The 18,341-nt window shown below is 51.4% G+C and overlaps 1 pseudogene across 1 annotated transcript; it reads right to left on the reverse strand.

Moving 5' to 3' along the window:
* Nucleotides 1-4,315: 4,315 nt before the first annotated feature.
* Nucleotides 4,316-11,038, reverse strand: LOC140898008 (uncharacterized; annotated as a pseudogene). The gene is made up of 4 exons (XR_013634597.1): nt 10,968-11,038; nt 8,230-8,613; nt 6,709-7,850; nt 4,316-6,428 (listed from the first exon to the last, which is right to left on the reverse strand). The product of XR_013634597.1 is annotated as an uncharacterized LOC140898008 (transcript).
* Nucleotides 11,039-18,341: the final 7,303 nt, after the last annotated feature.

Raw genomic sequence — 18,341 nt, forward strand, 5'->3', positions numbered from 1 at the left:
TAGAATGAAACTGAGCCATTGCCAGAAAGCCAAGTGCCACGTCCCAGCCCCAGAGAACAATCATTCATCACCTTGCCCTTGAGCATGTTGCTATGTCTACAGGGCTTGGGTGCTTCGTGCAGCTATGAACAAATACAAGAGCCCCACCTTGAAGAGCTCAAAATCTGAGTTAGACACAGTACAAAGGATGGCGGATAAGCAGGGTAGTTACATGAATGGGGGAGGTCAGCTCCAGAACTGCTTATATTTGTTGTAGGGGAGAGACCAGGAGAGGGTGATTGGTGGCCAAAGGTACTGGAAGAAGCCGATTTTTAGAAGGGGCGTGAAGTGACTCGACCCCTTGGAGCAGGGAGGCTGCTCCAGCCCAGGTGGCAGGCTACAACAGGGCTTGGTGAGGAGAACGGAGTTGGCCACGCAGAGAGCAGAGCGAGAACTGAGCACACACACAGGCAGGGCAGCAACCTGCAGAGCTGAGCTGAAGGAGTTTGAGCCCACTGTGGGAGACCAGTAAACTGACAGCTAATACCCTGTGAAGAGCAGGGGCATGACGCGCTCTCGTTGGTTTAGGTGCTGGTCGCAGCACACCTTGGGTGGCTTCTTTGTCAGCCCTAATGGCAGCATATTGCAACGGCCCAGCTAGAGGTGACCAAGGCAGGGTCTCCACAGCTAAGGAGGCATCCAAGAGGGTGCAGACTATCGTCCAGCTGAAGACAGAAAGAGCCTGTCTGGCCCCAGGGGCTCTCTGGGAGTCGAGGGGCAGAGATAAGTCTAGTAGGAGCCCAAGTCTGTGCAACACCCTGACAAATAAATGGCAGCCAGCACTCTGGTGATAGAACATCTCCATCCTACCTGGAGTGACCCTGAGCCAGCTGCTCTTCATCCAGGCCTAGGCTAGGCTCAGGCACTGGGCCACAGGGTCACCCCAGGAGCCCCACACCAGAGTTGAGCAAGGATATAAGACCAGACCCTGTGGGACTTCCCACGTCAGAGCTCTCTCATTACAACCCTCGTTTGAGGGGAATGACCAAAGGCGCTGTAAGGATAAGGCCTTTGTCTGCAGCCAGATTGTAAGGCCTAAGGCCGCCGTCTGCAGATTAAAAGAGCAGCCAAGCAGCAGCCATTAGCTGAGAAGCAGGAAGTCACATCCTCACATTCCATGTAAATGACAGTAAAACAATGTAAGATCAGGCTGTTAAGGAGGAGACCCCGTCCTCATGGCCCCCACTATCACCAGATAAAGAAACCGATCTTAAGATGGCTAAAGAAAGCTTCGTTCGATAGCATCTGTATGTCAAGAAATAACTTATCAATAGTTGTGGTTGTGAAATCCTCATTTCTTTATTGTTTTGTCATTATGGTCCCCACTTCCCTATTGTTTATCTGTATGGTCTCTAGTTCTTGAATTGTTTCTGTCTGTTACATCATTAATTTTGCTAGGAGTAAATTAATTAAGGTGGTGGGGTAGGGTTGGTTAGAGAATTTTGTTTCACTATGTTAGGATTGGTTAGCAAAATTTTAGTATAATGCTTGGTTAAGGTACAGCTGAAAAGGACTCAAGTTTCACTATATAAACTGGGGTCCAAAAGGAAGTTCTTTGGGAACCAACTCCAGGACACAGCCCCAAAGATCAGAGTTGCCAGACCTCAGCACCCTGCCAATGACACCGGGCCGAAACCAGAGTCCCCCAGCTGGACCTGATCCTGACTGGCCAGCAGGGAAAAGTTCATCTGTCTTATTGGGAGTGGTGAGCACTGTACGTGTGGCATGTGCAGTCTGTTTTTGGTGATCGTGACCAGAGGTGATGTAGGATATGACTGTGTAAGGCTCTTTCACTGGTAAAAGGTCCTGCAAACCTGCAGAAGTAGGATACACCCAGAGCCCTACGGATTGGGAAAGGGTGTGGGTACTTACATTGACCAGGTTAGTTACACCCTGAGCCCTACGGATTGGGTACGGGTAGGTGCTTTTCGCCTGCAGCCCTACGAATTGGGAAAAGGTGGGGTGCCCTAATGTGTACAGGTAACAGCACCTTAAAAGGACCTGACCCACCCCTACCAAGCCTCACAAGTGAATTATCAGTGCCTCATAATCAACACCGCTGAGGCTGCAGATACAGGAGCTCCAACAGCACCATCGTGGAGCACTGACCTCCGTGCGTAGCTGTCAGATCATCCACCACCGCCACCAGGTGCATCTCCAGGTCTGAGGCCAGCTTGCAAGGGATCCAGGATGAATCAGAGGGGGGTGCAGCCAATTTCCTAGCTCCAGAGATCACATCACATTCCTGTTTACATTGGTGCAATCACAGGTGTTGGAACTGATCCATACAGCCCTGCACAGCAGAGCCAAGCTTGCCACCTTTCAGGACACCCGTGTATCAGGCAGGACAAGGGGTGAGGGTTTCTAGGGCACAGAGGACAATGTGACAGCTGCAGTAAAAAGGGAAATTTCATAAAATCTTGCTCTGAAGTGAAATATACTTTTCTTCACTTGAACTAATTTCAATCCAAAGGGAGGCTTGGCCTTGTGATGGGAGACATGAGCCATCTGACCCTGGAGGGGGCCAGGCAGTGTGCCTGTTTGCTCCCAGAGCCAGGGAGCACCTGGTGCAAGGAGCTTACCAGAGTGGGGGCTGCAGAGAGACTGGAGCAGCTGCTCTTTGGAGACCTTAGTTTTTCAAAGGGGGAGGGATCGAGCCTTCAGAAGCTTTTACAGGCAGCCTGTGTAACAATGCCGCCAGGCATGTGGGCAGGGGGGACCCGCCAGCTTCCCCACACTGTCTGTGCCACAGCCATCTAGTTCCTTGGCTTTCTGATATTGCAGCAACATGCCTCGCACTCACTTCCTAATCAGGACCAGATTAACCTTTTGTGGGCCCTTCTGGGGAACGAGGGTAAAAGACAGGAGATTGACACAGGAGTTGTCTTTAACACAGCACACAGATGGTTAGGTTGCAGAGGGAGGTGGCTGCAGCTAGGGTCCCAGCAACGGCAGCCCTACGGCAAAAAGATAATGTAGTTTTATTTTGTAGTTTTTCTTTTATAATTTGTTATGTGCACTCGTGTGTAAAACCAGCTAACAAAAGCCAAAGCAGCCAAAACACCAGCCATGTCCTGCTGCCCCTAAAAGGGAACCTTCCCACTAGCTCACCCTGCATGTTTCTCATAGGAATTGCCAGGGTTTGAATTACATTTTTGTATGAAAATTGGGGCAGATTTAAAACAATTAAAAAATAAAACAAATGAAAAACTTGAATACATTTTATCTACAGAGGCATTATTCACTTGTCCTTCCCTCCAAGCCGAGTGACACAGAAACTAGGATCAGGGCCAGCTGTGCCCCTGTAAGGCTGGGCCAACCCTCCAAATCAGATCAGACCCACATCCTTGCCCAGAATGACCCCCCTAGACCAAACTAGACCAGATCCATATCCCTCCTCAGACCAAAACCCCCAAGCTGGACCAGGTCCCCTTCTAGCCTGAACCAGATCAGACCTCTATGAACTGCTTTCAACCCAAACCTCCCCACTGCCTACCAGAACAGGGCTCCTCCCAAATCTCTATTCCTGAACCAGACCCCCCCACCCCCAAATCTCCAGCCAGACTGCTCTGAACTGAACCAGGCCAGGCATCACCTGGCTACAGCTTGGCCACGTGCAGCTCCCCACCAGGCCTAGAGCACAGCTGGGCCAGGGTTTCTCAAGGGGGATCGAGGCTCAAATCCTCCCCCAAGGGTGCTGGTGGGGGAATGGAGCTCCGGCTGCTCTGCGGGGCTTGGGCCAAGGGGGGTCCCTGATTCAACGAGCACTCTCTGTTCTGGGTACTCGTCCACTGGGCGCCACTGCCCTGGGCGCACAGCTGTTTGTGCAGCACCCAGAAACCCCTGATTGAGGCCTGTGTATGAGCCGCTGGGAGAGGCGAGGCCAGACACCCAGCACTGCCCCCCCTCCCCGCACACTACCTTTAGCTCAGGGACAGACAGCTGCTGCCCTCACCACACACCCGACCCGGGATTATGGGCCCCTTCCCAAGCTTGGGCCCAGTGCCAGGGTGCCCCTGAAAACTCAGTACTGCTCCTAATGACTGTGCCACCCAGGCGTTTGGTGACAGTACACATAGATTGAGAAGCTGTATCCCTAGGCATACAGCCGTCACTGTCCAAGCCATGTCAAGTTCTAGCGCGGTCTCTGGGGGAATAGGGCTATGTTGAATCCAGAGCAGAGCTGGGCAAGAGATCTTGCCACAACACATGTCCGGTCAGGTAATTAAGATGTTCTAAAAAAAGTGAACAGTACAGAGAGTTTAAGCGTAGAAGTTTCCGGTTATCAGGGAATAACGTATATAGTATCAAGAGGTACAAAGTTCGGTTTAAGATCGGCTGGCGTAAGACATACATAATCTGCAATATCCCCTCTTGGGGGTAAAGGGTTAGCAGGTTGAAGCACAGACATTGAGATATGGGGGTAAGTTGTTCATATAATGGCTATATTCAGGTGTGGAGTATAACAAGTGGATACAATGATGAGGATGATTGACCCTCATTTGGTGAGATCTAACGTTCAGGAAGTTTATGGTGCCAGTTCATACCGTCCAACGGAAAAGGTCTCTCATCCCTTTCTCATAGTCGATGCACGATGTCTCTCCGGCTCACGCCTCCTGGTACTGTCGTAATACCATGTGCTCCTCTGCCACCTTCCAGCTGAGGATCTGAAAGCACTTTGCAACCCTCCACTTCACGCACTGCAGAGGTCTGCATTATGAGCCCCATTTTGCAGAAGGGAAAACTGAGGCACTGAGAAGTGACTTTCCCAAGGCCACACAGAACAGCAGTGGCAGAAGCGGGAACAGATTCTGCTTCAATCACAGAACAATGTTTACTCCCTTCCCTAATGTGACACCAGCCTGGGCCACCCTAGCACAGGGCACAGCCTTGTATCAGCATCCTTCCCAAAGACTTCTTGTGCTTTCACCCCGGGCTGGCTTCCAGGAAATTCCAGTACCTGCAAAGGCCTAAAACACAGCAGTTGGCCTCTCACCCTCAGCAGTAAAGTAGGTATTAAATGAACACAACACAAAAGAATCAAAAACCCTCTCCAATCTCAGCGTCAGTGGAATGGCCTGAAGCAGCTGTTGCAGTTACTGGCCTGTAGCCAGAGGGAAGGCAGAACTGCAGCCCTCACTGCGGCACCACGTCGTTCCGGCATTAGCCGGTGCTGGGCAGACCTTTTGCGGGAGCTGCGGTAGGGGAAGCTGTGCTAGCTCACAGAACGTGTGAGAAGTCGATGTAATCACCAGCACTGAAGATGTATTTCATCAGTCCAGCCAGCCTCACACCCCTCAGGTTGATGTGGAGTACAGCCCTCAGAGGCTTCCTGCCTTTGGCAGGGTAAGTGATACCTCGAGGAGAGCAAGACAACCTGGGAAATTATCCTGAAGCTACCAGAGCGTTCTTATTCCAGGAGACCTTGGTGCCGATGAACAGGGACAACCTGTGGCATTAGTTAATCAAGCTCTCGCAGCGTCTTTACTCACGGCACCTGCTGCATCATCCCCCCATTTCAGAGCTGGGCCCACCTGCCGCAGGAAGCCTAATGGCCAGAGATCCCACATACAGCGAACGTGCCACCTGGTAGCTGGGGAGGGACGTGGGTTTGCCAGCGCCTGAGTGGCAGCCCTGTACCTACAGAGCGTGCACGCAAGTCGGGGGAGAGCTGCAGTGAATATTACTAGTGAGCGGAACCAGGGGCCCAACACACGTACTGATGGAAACCAGGGGAACCTCTATTACCTGAGGGACTTCCACCTCTGAAACAAGGACTTCGTACTAAACACACAGGACAGTCACCTGCTTATCCAACCCCTGTTACTTTCATTGACTTCATGTCCCCATGTCAGCTGGGAAAACAAGCTTCAGTAAATGTGGAAATCCAGTGAAAAAAGCATGTGATATAAATAAGCCGCTCCAAGTATTAAGCCAGGCAAACCATCATGAAACCCTGTCCATTTCTCCCCCCCCAGATAGGGATGGAACCCAACAGCCCGGAGGCAGGAAAAGATGCTCAGTGGGAAAAAAACCCTACAAAGTCCTCTCTCAGCTGCTGGAAGAGGCAGCCCTGCACTGCTGGCCAGGGGTAATAAAGGCCTACCAAAAAGTCTGGCCACCACTGACCGAGTGATGAGAACAGAAGCCAAATGGCCGAAGAGATTTCAGAGTTCTCTCTGTGACTCAAGAATATGCTTCTAGCGGTTTGTGTGGCAAGTCCTGCCAGGTATTAGGGTTAGGGAAATACAGCTACTCAGCCACCCCATGCAGGGATAAGTGAAACAGACACACCATACCATTTGCTCAAGTCCATCCCCAGGCATCTTCCTGCAGGTTCTTCAGTGACTGATTCTTCTCAGGACTCTGGTTCCCAGCCATCGACTCCACTTCTCAAAGCAAAATTGAGAGTTACAGCGACAGAGCAGGTCTCAGCAGAAGAGTTTCCCTAGCTAAACAAGCTACTTTTGTTCCATTTGCCTGCACTGCGCTTCTCACCAGAACTGGGGCATGTCGCACCCTTAGCGCCTGTGCCAGAAGCAAGTGCCGAGGTCCCTCCCACCTCCATTTATAAGTTTCTCTTAAGAGCCCACTTCCGCTGTGCTACCTATAGCAGATCTTGTTTATCGTACAGAGAATTATTTTTGTTGCCCTCCCCCCTTCACTAACCTGCCTGTTAGTCCTTAAACTGCAGGCTCGGGACGGAAAAGTCCCTTCTCGTATGGCTCGAAGGCACCTCACACTTTAAGGGTGCTACTGGAAACAAATACAGAGAATGATGTTAGTTTACATGTTTGCAACATGGGCATCACAGAGAACACAGGGAACACCTGGAGCAGTGGGGATTTTTATCTCTACCTTCTAGGACCATCTTTGGAACCTTCATCCTCTGCTGGTTCAGAATATTTACCACTTGCCAAGAGGGAGCAGCATCTCAGAATGAAAGTCGAGAGCTTTCAGCTCAAGTGACCTGTACTAACTGTGGCATTTACAGACCCCTTCTTCCCCATCCCCTCAAAGAGAAAGTGAGTAGGGAGATGATCTCTCCCAGCTTAGGCCCAGGGGTAGATCTGGCAGGCAATCAGGCAAAGGGGTTCACCATAATAATCAGAACAAAAGGTTTATAGCAATACAGAGGTCCCTCAGGGTGTCAATAAAAGTCCAGATCATGTTAGGGTGTCTGTTGGTACAGGGTGGTATTCCTATCCCCATCACAATAATGTGTATGGCTCTAGATTCCATGAGTATATAATACTCCACATATTTCTTCGTTTGCAGTACACAAACATCACACACACACTGAGCTTGGCCACTTTCCACTGTAGCATGCTCGTAAATCTCGAATGGAAATGATGCTCAGAAAAGGAAGTTTTCTAAGGCAATGATGGCTCAAGACTCTGAAACAAGGGGACTGGAGGGAGACAGACAAGAAACGGAGGCTCAGGGCTGATGATGGAAAAGCAAAGTCCTGCAAACCACAGCTAGCCAAACAATGGCAGGCCCAGGAAAACCAGGAACATTGTTTGCTGTAATAGGACATAAGTTTGCCATGATCAGGAGACCCAAGATATTCTCCCTGAAAACATGGTTCCCTCAGGGAATCTCCAGGTTCTCTGCAATCTCCGCTGCTGGGCCATATCTCAGGTGGGCTCCACACCTCTCCCCAGGAATGATCTACAAGACTAGAAATATCACAGACTTCTAAGGAAATCCAGGTGCTTCCCAATCGCCTCCTCTTTACTCTCGATGAAGTCTCTGGCGCTCTGCCTGATCTGCTGGATCTCTGGGTCCTTCACCCACTCCTCTTCACTCTGCAAGAAGAACAAGAATGGCTGTTAGAGAGCTGAAAGGAGCGGATTTCAATATCTCTCCTCTTAGGGATTCCTGCGCTGGGGGGCATCCCCTCCCCATCCTCCAGAATCCCCTGTAGAAGCGTTCTTAGCCCTTTTCGATTACAAACATTAACTAAGTAACGGTCACAACCCCTGGGGAAGCAGGTGAGTCGGGCCTGCTGTCCCCAGTCAACAGGTAAGCACCTGAAGCAGAAAGGCTGGGGGACTCGTGCAAGGCCAGAGAAAAAGCCAGCGTGAGACATTTCTGGCTCCCACTCCTGTGCTCCAACTGCATCTCTCCCTCAAAGGCACCTGGAGCTGCCAGCATCTCCCAGAGACAGCTGTGCTGATGACTTACCTCAGGCTCCAGGTCCTTTGCACATGGATAGACGTCCTGTCCGAAGAGCTGTAGCCCTTCTATTAAAAAACTCCTGTAAGGTCTTGCCAACTCTGTGCAACAACTCCTCTTTGTATGCATAAATGCTGCCGTTGTCTGCAACAAGGATAACCAGCTGCTGCCCAGTGGCCAGACATGGCACGTCGGCCATGATGCCAAGAACCTCCATCTTCACAGGCTTCGGCAGGTAAAGCATTTCCCAGTCTTCCAGCATGTCTGACTGCTCTGCATAGAACGTCCTGTCCAGGCCACAAATGTGCAGCTGAAAGTCTTGCTGCTCCTCAAATAAAATGGTTTTGCCCTTGTCTTCTTTCACAAACCTAGAGACCAGGTCCAGGCATTGAGCTATAAGAGAATAAAAAATTAGCACCCAGAAGTGCCCATCCCACCCCACCACTCCCCACTCAGCCTTATCTCCATACTTTGGATCACTTGAATGCAACATGGAATTTGTAATCTGCTACAAATTTGTTGTATTGGCTTGTGTGTATTTCCGAAAACGCGAGGCGAAAGCACTAAGTCTGAGTGGGTGGTAAAAGCAGGTCAAGGGAATAAGGATGAGGGAGAACTCTGGCAGTAGATCCATAATTATTCATTTCCAGACATCCTTACATTTGGGCTTCCTAAAGAAAATGTAATCTTGTTCTGGGGGAGCTAGACTCCAGGGGAACACCTCCCTCTGTCATCCCTTTTCAAACATGTCTTTTTGTTGCAGTTTACTAGTGTTTTGAATGAGCAGCAAAGTTATAATCGGGCGGGCAGATAAGACCCAGAGAAGGGGAGCCTTGCTGAGACATATGGAGCTCACCGAACGCGGGGCTCTTGTCCAGCAGACTTTTGCAAGTCCACAGGAAATGTGTGCGTGTGTGTGTTCTTATGCCTGGGCGGATATGGGGTAGCAGATGGTAGAGGGGAAAGGGAGATGAACAGTCTTTCCCAGCCTCCCTCAATGCCCTTGTAGCTCTCCCCCAGTACCCTGCTCCTCACCCGTGTCATTCTCCAGGTACACCTGCCCACTCCCCTTCTCCTCCAGCCTCCCCTAACTACCCCCACCCTTCCAATGCAGGACAGCACAGCTCCATGCCCCCCAGCCACCTGCCCCCATGCATGTCCTTCCCCAGTCACAGCCTCCTCTAGGAGTGGATAAAAATCAGGGATTTTCTTTAAAAAATTCATCAGCTAAATCAGATTTTTTAATTTAAATTAAATACAGGTTATTTTAATTGATAACCTATATTAAGGCCTACAATTATGATCATTATTAAAATAATTTAAATTAAATAAAAATATAACATGTTTGCTGACAAGTTTTAAAGAAAGTCAACCCACTAAGCTGGTGGAAGCCACTGGCTAAGCACCTGGAACCTGAGTTTGCTGAAGGGCTAAACCAGCTTTTAACAGCAATAGCCTCTTCTGCAGGTATAGGGAGAATATTTTCTTCATTTCAGTTTATTCACCTAATTCACTTCACTGACTAGCTTTTTCATAGTAAAGAAACCATTTGGGAGTTGAAAAAGCAGGAAGGTTTTTTCTCCTCTTCCAGACGATGAATAAAAACTAGGTTTTAGAGATGAGATCTACTAGTTCTAAAATTTTGAAGGGCATGGTGACCAGAAACAATCAGTTCAATTCACTAGTTACAGATGATATTTCCTTTATTTAATATACCAGTTAGTTTTAAATACAAATGCATAAATGCAAAGTATGTTTTGATAAACTTTCTTCTAGTGTATCCAGCACATTCATGATAATTTTGTTTAATAAAACACTTTAAAATGCTGTTTTTGAGCAAAATTGAATTTGAATTTTCATCCAAATAGAGTTTGAAAGAGATCATAAGTAAAAACTTAATCATCAACTAGTAAATATGAAACGCAGTTACCATTTTATAACATAATAAAAAATACAAAAATTAAGAATCTGAAAAAAATGTAAATTAAACAATATAGTTGCTTAAATAAACGTGTATGGATAGGACCTAACCTCTGGGTTACCAAAAAGAAAAACGGAGTGGAAAGGTTATACTTAGGTGCAAAGTAACAAGTTTTAATGGTTACCAACCAAGAAGAATGAATTTTTCTTTAGAAAAATAAAGAAGTTCAAATGCAAAACAGTTAAAGTTGATGATTTAAATCAAGGTTTTCTGCCTGCCAACTAAAATTGGTGATTTAAGTGTGTCGACCCTGGCCCCCTCCCAGATTCCTGGCCCTGCACATTCACCCTCTCACCTCCACAACCATGTGTGGATCAGCGTTATTTGTATCTATAAGCATCTGAAAATAAATGTATACCTAGAAATGTTTGAAAGTAATTGCACAATTTGCCCTGTATGTACACATGAAAACAACGGTGTGTGTGGTTGCACAACGCCAGCCAACATTTGAAAGCGGTAACTGGTTTGGAGAGGAAAATAAAGGCCCATTGGAAGCCTTCCAGATGGAAAAGAGTGAAAAAATATTTTGCTTAGGAGGGAAAAAATGAAACAGAACCAAAAGGGACATTGCCTGGGAGGTGCTACCACACAGGGTAACATTTTCAAAGTCACCTGAGTGACTTGGAGAAGCTACATCCTGTTTTCAAGTCACTGCGCTACTGGCCCTGGGTAAAACTTTCTGAAAGCACCGACATGGGACAAGCCCAGCCCCCAGCTCCTACAAACCCTGCACACAGTCAGCTAGGAAGTCGGAAAAGATACTCACGATTGCCCTGCAACCTCTTGAGTTTCTCTTTAGCACTAGACTCACCGAGGGTGTGCTCAGATTTCATTTTCCTTAACAAAAGAAGGATCTGTATAAATATTCTGAATCCAGAAACATTAAAGCTCAAATGATTAATTTCACTCACAGCAGGGCAAGACCGGGCGGGATGGAGAGTCAGGTCACCATCTTGCTCCAGTGACATTTTGAGAGACCTCTGTGAATGGGAGAGAGCTCAGGGATATATTTGAAGGTGGGAGTTCAAACTGGTCTTTGGAACCCAGAACCTGTTTGATCCACCCACCCCAGCAAAGACTCCCGTCAGCTCCAACGGGCATTGGCTCAGGCCAGAAGAACAGGGCTCAAGGCGTTCTGAACACAACGGAGCAAGGCACGAAGTCCTCAGGGCTTTCTGCCTCGCTATGAGGGGTGAATGCCCAGAGTTCAATGAGAAAGCCCTAAATCTACTCCTAACTCTGCAAGTCATGTCAACTTTCTGCCAAAGCTTCTCCATTTGCAAAACAGGCAGAACACTACTTGTCTGGGTACCGAGCTCAGACAGGTGCAAAGCAACGGTGACAGCACAAAGAAACCTCCCTTGCATGCCAGCGCCCGGCACGCATACTGCTTGTTCGTGGAACAGTCCGCAGCTGCCAATTCGCAGCAGAAGCTGCCCTGTGGTACTATCAAGTGACCATGGTGACCCATTTCTTCCCCTCTCCTGCCTGTTGTGGCCCCAGCATGCCCTTCCCTAGCCGGGGAAGTGACTGAGGTCTGGAAGTTAGGTTCTTAGGGCTTGCTGCAATTGGCTCTTTAGGAAACCTTATTTAGCACAAAAAGTGCAGGGGGAAATTTTGAAAAATGCTTAAAAATGCTTAGGAGCCTAAGTCCCATTTTCAAAAATGATGTGGGCACTTCAGAGCCTCTCTCTGGGATTTAGTCTCCTAAGTCACTTAGGTGCTTTTGAAAAGGTTATCCTGTATGTGTAGAATTGTCTAAAGAGAGATCTAGCCCCCTACCCTGGCAACATTTAGTTTCCTCTTATACAGGAACTTCTGCTGTGCTGCCTACAGGGAATCTAGCTGACTTGTAGGGTGTTTTTTTTCTCTTTTAAGTCTTTATTTGTTTTTCCCCTCCCCCCAACTTGCCAGCCCCCCCCCCCCCGCCAGGTCACCTACCCCCTGCCCCCGCCCCGCCAAGCCCCACTGCCAGCCCCCCCCGCCAGGTCACCTGCCCCCTGCCCCCGCTGCCAGCCCCCCCCCCCCGCTGCCAGCCCCCCCCCGCTGCCAGCCCCCCCCCGCCAGGTCACCTGCCCTCTGCCCCACCCCGCTCCCACTGCCAGCCCCCCCGCCAAGTCACCTGCCCCCGCCCCGCCCAGCTCCCCCCACCAGATCACCTGCCCCCTGCCCCCGCCCCGCTGCCAGCCCCCCCCGCCAGGTCACCTGCCCTCTGCCCCACCCCGCTCCCACTGCCAGCCCCCCCGCCAAGTCACCTGCCCCCGCCCCGCCCAGCTCCCCCCACCAGATCACCTGCCCCCTGCCCCCGCCCCGCTGCCAGCCCCCCCCGCCAGGTCACCTGCCCTCTGCCCCACCCCGCTCCCACTGCCAGCCCCCCCGCCAGGTCACCTGCCCCCGCCCCGCCCAGCTCCCACTGCCAGCTCCCCCCACCAGATCACCTGCCCCCTGCCCTCGCCCCGCCCCGCTCCCACTGCCAGCCCCCCCCGCTAGGTCACCTGCCCCCTGCCCTTGCCCCACCCCGCTCCCACTGCCAGCCCCCCCCACCAGGTCACCTGCCCCCTGCCCCCGCCCCCCCCCCGCTCCCACTTCCAGCCCCTACCGCCAGGTCACCTGCCCCCCCTGCCAGGTCAGCTGCCCCCTGCCCCTGCCCCTTCCCTCCAGGGGAGTCTGCCCCCTTCCCCCACCTCGCCCTGCCCTGCCCCCCCCAAGGTGTCTGCCCCCTGCCCCTTCCCTCCAGGGGAGTCTGCCCCCTTCCCCTGCCCCGCCCGAGGTGTCTGCCCCCCGCCCCTTCCCTCCTGGGGAGTCTACCCCCTTCCCCTGCCCCGCCTGAGTTGTCTGCCCCTTCCCCCGCCCCGCCCCGCCCCAGCCCCTTCCCTCCAGGGGAGTCTGCCCCCTTCCCCCACCTCGCCCTGCCCTGCCCCCCCCCCGAGGTGTCTGCCCCCTGCCCCTTCCCTCCAGGGGAGTCTGCCCCCTTCCCCTGCCCCGCCCGAGGTGTCTGCCCCCTTCCCCTGCTCCACCCTGCCCGAGGTGTCTGCCCCCGACCCCTTCCCTCCAGGGGATTCTGCCCCCTTCCCCCACCTTGCCCTGTCCCACCCCCCCCCAAGGTGTCTGCCCCCTGCCCCTTCCCTCCGGGGGAGTCTACCCCCTTCCCCTGCCCTGCCCTGCCCCTGCCCCTTCCCTCCAGGGGAGTCTGCCCCCTTCCCCCGCGCCTGCCCCTTCCATTTCCCTCCAGGGGAGTCTGCCCCCTTCCCCTGCTCCGCCCTGCCCGAGGTGTCTGCCCCCCACCCCTTCCCTCCAGGGGTGTCTGCCCCCTTCCCCCACCTCGCCCTGCCCCGCCCCACCCCGCCCGAGGTGTCTGCCCCCTGCCCCTTCCCTCCAGGGGAGTCTGCCCCTTTCCCCCACTCAGTACCCAGGGAGGAACCTGTCCCGCTCCCCGCGGCATGACACAGAGCCTGGGCATGTGGGTTGGTGACCCAGCCCTGGCTGACTTGCTGGAGCAGGCGCTAGTCAATTTGTGTGCTTTCTGGCAGCAGCTTGCTCGGCCCCTGGGCTGCCCCACAGCCCTGGCCATTGCTGGATTTGGGCCACAGCTGTTCTGGGAACTCTGGGTGTTGCACAGAAGGTGAATCCATTTAACTTCTCCCAGCTACTGAGGGGTCCTGCCGGGGTCTGTCCCTCCCATACCCTGAGTCAGGAGAGCCTTGGCATAAACTAAGAACAAAAGACCGGCCATACTAGGTGAGGCCAATGTTCCGGTAGCCCAATATTCCGACTTCCACCGCTGGCCAGGGCCGGTGCTTCGGCGGGCATGAACAGAACAGAATTATCAAGTGAGCCATCCCCTGTCGTCCAGTCCCAGCTTCTGATGGCGGGTCTGGGATAGCCACAGCATGGGGTTCTGTCCCTGACCATCTTTGCTAATTGCCATGGATGGATCTATCCTCCAGGAGCTTGTGTAATTTTTTTTTAAGCCAGTTACAGTTTTGGCCTTCACCGCATCCTGTGGCAGAGAGTTTTGCAGGTCGACTGTATTTTGTGAAGCAGTGCTTCCTTGCTGGGTTTAAACCTGCAGCGCAGTCTATGAATTTCACAGGGTGACCCCTGGTTTGTGTGTTTTGTGAAGGGGTAAATTCCTCATCCTTATTCATGTTCTCCACACCAGTGAGTTAGTTCTCCACACTAACAGGACTCTGCATGTTTACTCAGCTGATTCAAAAGGTCCCTTGCTCCTGTCCTCCCAAGACAGCGTGCAGTGTCAGTGACATGGCGGCCGTTTTTGTGAAGAAGTTTGCAAAACAGGAATGCTTGCAGTTGTGTTGATAAGCATAGCCCATACCCTGTGCACACGGCCCCACAGCTTACACACTGACCTGACACAACTTTTGAGAAGACAAGACACCACCTGGCTGTGGGGAAAGAGCTGGGCTGGAGCCAAGTCACACAGGGGTTACTCACATGCCTCTCTGACATTTCAAAAGGATGGGGGCGGGGGCAAGTACAGTAAACAGCGACAGACAAAGCCAGGAAATTCCCATGGGTGCGTAAAACTCCTCCCAGCTGCCTGCGCATGGCCCTGACTCACCCCCTTCTTCTTGGGTAACATCCTGGCCCTCTTCCATGAGTGAGGCTTGATGTCTGTGTGGGCTGTGGATAGGGCCCACCAGGCAATACAATCGCTGAGGGAGGAGGACATCATGCAGCGGGTGCAAGCTGAGTTATAAATGTGCTTAGTGTTCAGACTTTATTAAATGCTCGTAACTTACTGCCTGCATTAATCTCACTTAGCTCCTCTTATAAGTGACTAGTTAAGGGTTTGCTCTGTAACTGTAAATCACCAGGCAGAAGAGAAGCATTAACAAACATGAAATACCAATTGCCCCAAGAGGTGTTCTCTCCTCCCCAAGGAAAGAAGATCCAACACCACCAGATGAACCATTGTGGGACATCAGAGGACAAAATACTTTGTTGGTTGCTCCCCCCACCACACACAACGAAGAGGCGATGTGCAACTGAATTCCTCCCAACCGCTGAACTTGTAACTCCAAGCAGAAGGAGGGAAGGGATAAAAAGCCCTAACAAGGAGAAGCTGTATCTTTATATTGCTTGGACTTTGAGGGGCAAGGATTAGTAAGCATAAGCAAACGACCTGCAGTGCTTGGCCTGGGTTAGCCTTGAAGAACATACAGAACTTAAACAACCAGGAGTCCGGTGGCACCTTGAAGACTAACAGCTTTATTTGAGCATAAGCGTTTTTTTTTTTCCCCCAGATAAATGGGTTAGTCTTTAAGGTGCCACCGGATTCCTGGTTGTTTTTGTGGATACAGACTAACACGGCTGCCCCCGATACTTGTCATACAGAACTTACTTATTATAGAAGCTTCTATTACCTCTTGAAACTTAAGACTGTAACTCATTTTTCCTGCTTTAACCTGGTAAATATCTATTTCCTTTTCCTAGTTAGTAAATCTGTAGATAGTTTATTATAGGATTGGCTACAAGTATTGTCTTTGGTGTAAGATTTAAAGTGCAATTGATCTGGGATAAGTGACTGGTCCTTTGGGGCTGGGAGTAACCTGACTATGGTGATTTTGGGTGTAAGGGACCATCTATCATAGAATCATAGAATATCAGGGTTGGAAGGGACCCCAGAAGGTCATCTAGTCCAACCCCCTGCTCGAAGCAGGACCAATTCCCAGTTAAATCATCCCAGCCAGGGCTTTGTCAAGCCTGACCTTAAAAACCCCTAAGGAAGGAGATTCTACCACCTCCCTAGGTGATGCATTCCAGTGTTTCACCAACCTCATAGTATCCAATCTAAACCTCCCCCACTGCAACTTGAGACCATTACTCCTCGTTCTGTCATCTGCTACCATTGAGAACAGTCTAGAGCCATCCTCTTTGGAACCCCCTTTCAGGTAGTTGAAAGCAGCTATCAAATCCCCCCTCATTCTTCTCTTCTGCAGGCTAAACAATCCCAGCTCCCTCAGCCTCTCCTCATAACTCATGTGTTCCAGTCCCCTAATCATTTTTGTTGCCCTTCGCTGGACTCTCTCCAATTTATCCACATCCTTCTTGAAGTGTGGGGCCCAAAACTGGACACAGTACTCCAGATGAGGCCTCACCAATGTCGAATAGAGGGGAACGATCACGTCCCTCGATCTGCTCGCTATGCCCCTACTTATACATCCCAAAATGCCATTGGCCTTCTTGGCAACAAGGGCACACTGCTGACTCATATCCAGCTTCTCGTCCACTGTCACCCCTAGGTCCTTTTCCGCAGAACTGCTGCCGAGCCATTCGGCCCCTAGTCTGTAGCGGTGCATTTGATTCTTCCATCCTAAGTGCAGGACCCTGCACTTATCCTTATTGAACCTCATCAGATTTCTTTTGGCCCAATCCTCCAATTTGTCTAGGTCCTTCTGTATCCTATCCCTCCCCTCCAGTGTATCTACCACTCCTCCCAGTTTAGTATCATCCGCAAATTTGCTGAGAGTGCAATCCACACCATCCTCCAGATCATTTATGAAGATATTGAACAAAACCGGCCCCAGGACCGACCCCTGGGACACTCCACTTGACACCGGCTGCCAACTAGACATGGAGCCATTGATCACTACCCGTTGAGCCCGACAATCTAGCCAGCTTTCTACCCACCTTATAGTGCATTCATCCAGCCCATACTTCCTTAACTTGCTGACAAGAATACCGTGGGAATTTATCACTAAGGCAAGCTTGCCTAGGTGACAAGATAGTCCCCTTGGGCACTCCAGTCTGTCATGGAGTCCCTGGGCGATGCTCTGGAACTGCTCCCCATGAAGCCAGGCAGGACTCTGGGGCAGTCTCCTTTCGGTGAGCAGACTGTCTGTAGGACACACAGCTCACACAGCTTCCCCCTTCCTAGGTCTGACCTCAGAGCATTCAGCATCCTCTGCCCCTCCGTGCGCTTCCCACAGCGAGTCCACCCAGGCGGGGTCCTGGGGAAGCCAGAGGGTCCTGCCCCCCAACTCTACCGTCAGACGTGACTCTCAGCCAGCCAGTAAAACAGAAGGTTTTTTAGATGACAGGAACATGGTCTAAACACAGAGCTTGTAGGTGCAGAGAACTGGACCCCTCAGCCGGGTCCATTTTGGGGGGGCGGTGAGCCAGACAACACGTCTGCACTTCACTCCTCATCTCCAGCCAGCCCCAAACTGACTCACCCTCCACCCCCTCCTCCTCTGGGCTTTGTCCCTTTCCCGGGCCAGGAGATCACCGGATTCCTTTGTTCTCCAACCCTTTAGCTCTCACCTTGCAGGGGGGAAGGGCCAGGCCATCAGTTGCCAGGAAACAGGTTGTCGGCCATTCTCTGTGTCCCTGCACACCCCTGCCCTTTAGGGCTCTGCAACGATCATACACCCTTACACCCCCTAGATACTTAAGAACTGCCTAGGGGAAACTGAGGCACCCCCACACTATTCAGAGAAAACATTAATAACAGTTCCACTTCGTCACATCGTCTATCTGTGATTCCATGTTAAGGCAGTTTCAGTGCCTGAGGAGTTCACACTTGACACCTGGCTGGTGAAATCTAAAACTCCCAGGCAATGTGGGGTTAAGCCCTGGTTCCTAACAGTCTGCCCTGAAGCTGGCATTCATGCTCTTGCCAGGCCCCAGGAAACAAAACCTCCGTGCTTGACTGGTCAGTCCTAGCATTCAGTAATAGCTGTGGAGTTTGCTGAGTCCATTCTTTTCTGCCTTGCCTGCCTCTCCAAGGAGCCATGCTCATCCAGTGAGAAACAAAGGCCGGAGGTAGTTAGCAATTGCCAGATGCCCATGAGTGGTGCCATGGGTGGCCACCAAGCTGTTGGGATGGGCTGCTGCCTCACAGCTCGTAACGGTGAAAGCAGATTTTGGAACATCAGCTCCTTGGGGCAGACTTTCTGGGCAAGGGGTTGCAGGGGAAGGAGAAGCCCTGGTCAGTTCAGACAAGGTTCTGGGACAGAGGTGAGGATGTTAGAATGAGCTCCCCCACGCCTGCATATCGGTGGATGTTAGAATGAGCTGCCCCAGGAGCTCCCTCTTTTCACAGCCATGTGCCAGAAAACACTCACCAGCAACCAGCTGGGCCAGTTCCTGAAGAACTTGAAAACAACAACATAAA

The sequence above is a fragment of the Lepidochelys kempii genome, chromosome 14, assembly GCF_965140285.1.
Source record: "Lepidochelys kempii isolate rLepKem1 chromosome 14, rLepKem1.hap1, whole genome shotgun sequence".
Lineage (NCBI taxonomy): Eukaryota > Metazoa > Chordata > Testudines > Cheloniidae > Lepidochelys > Lepidochelys kempii.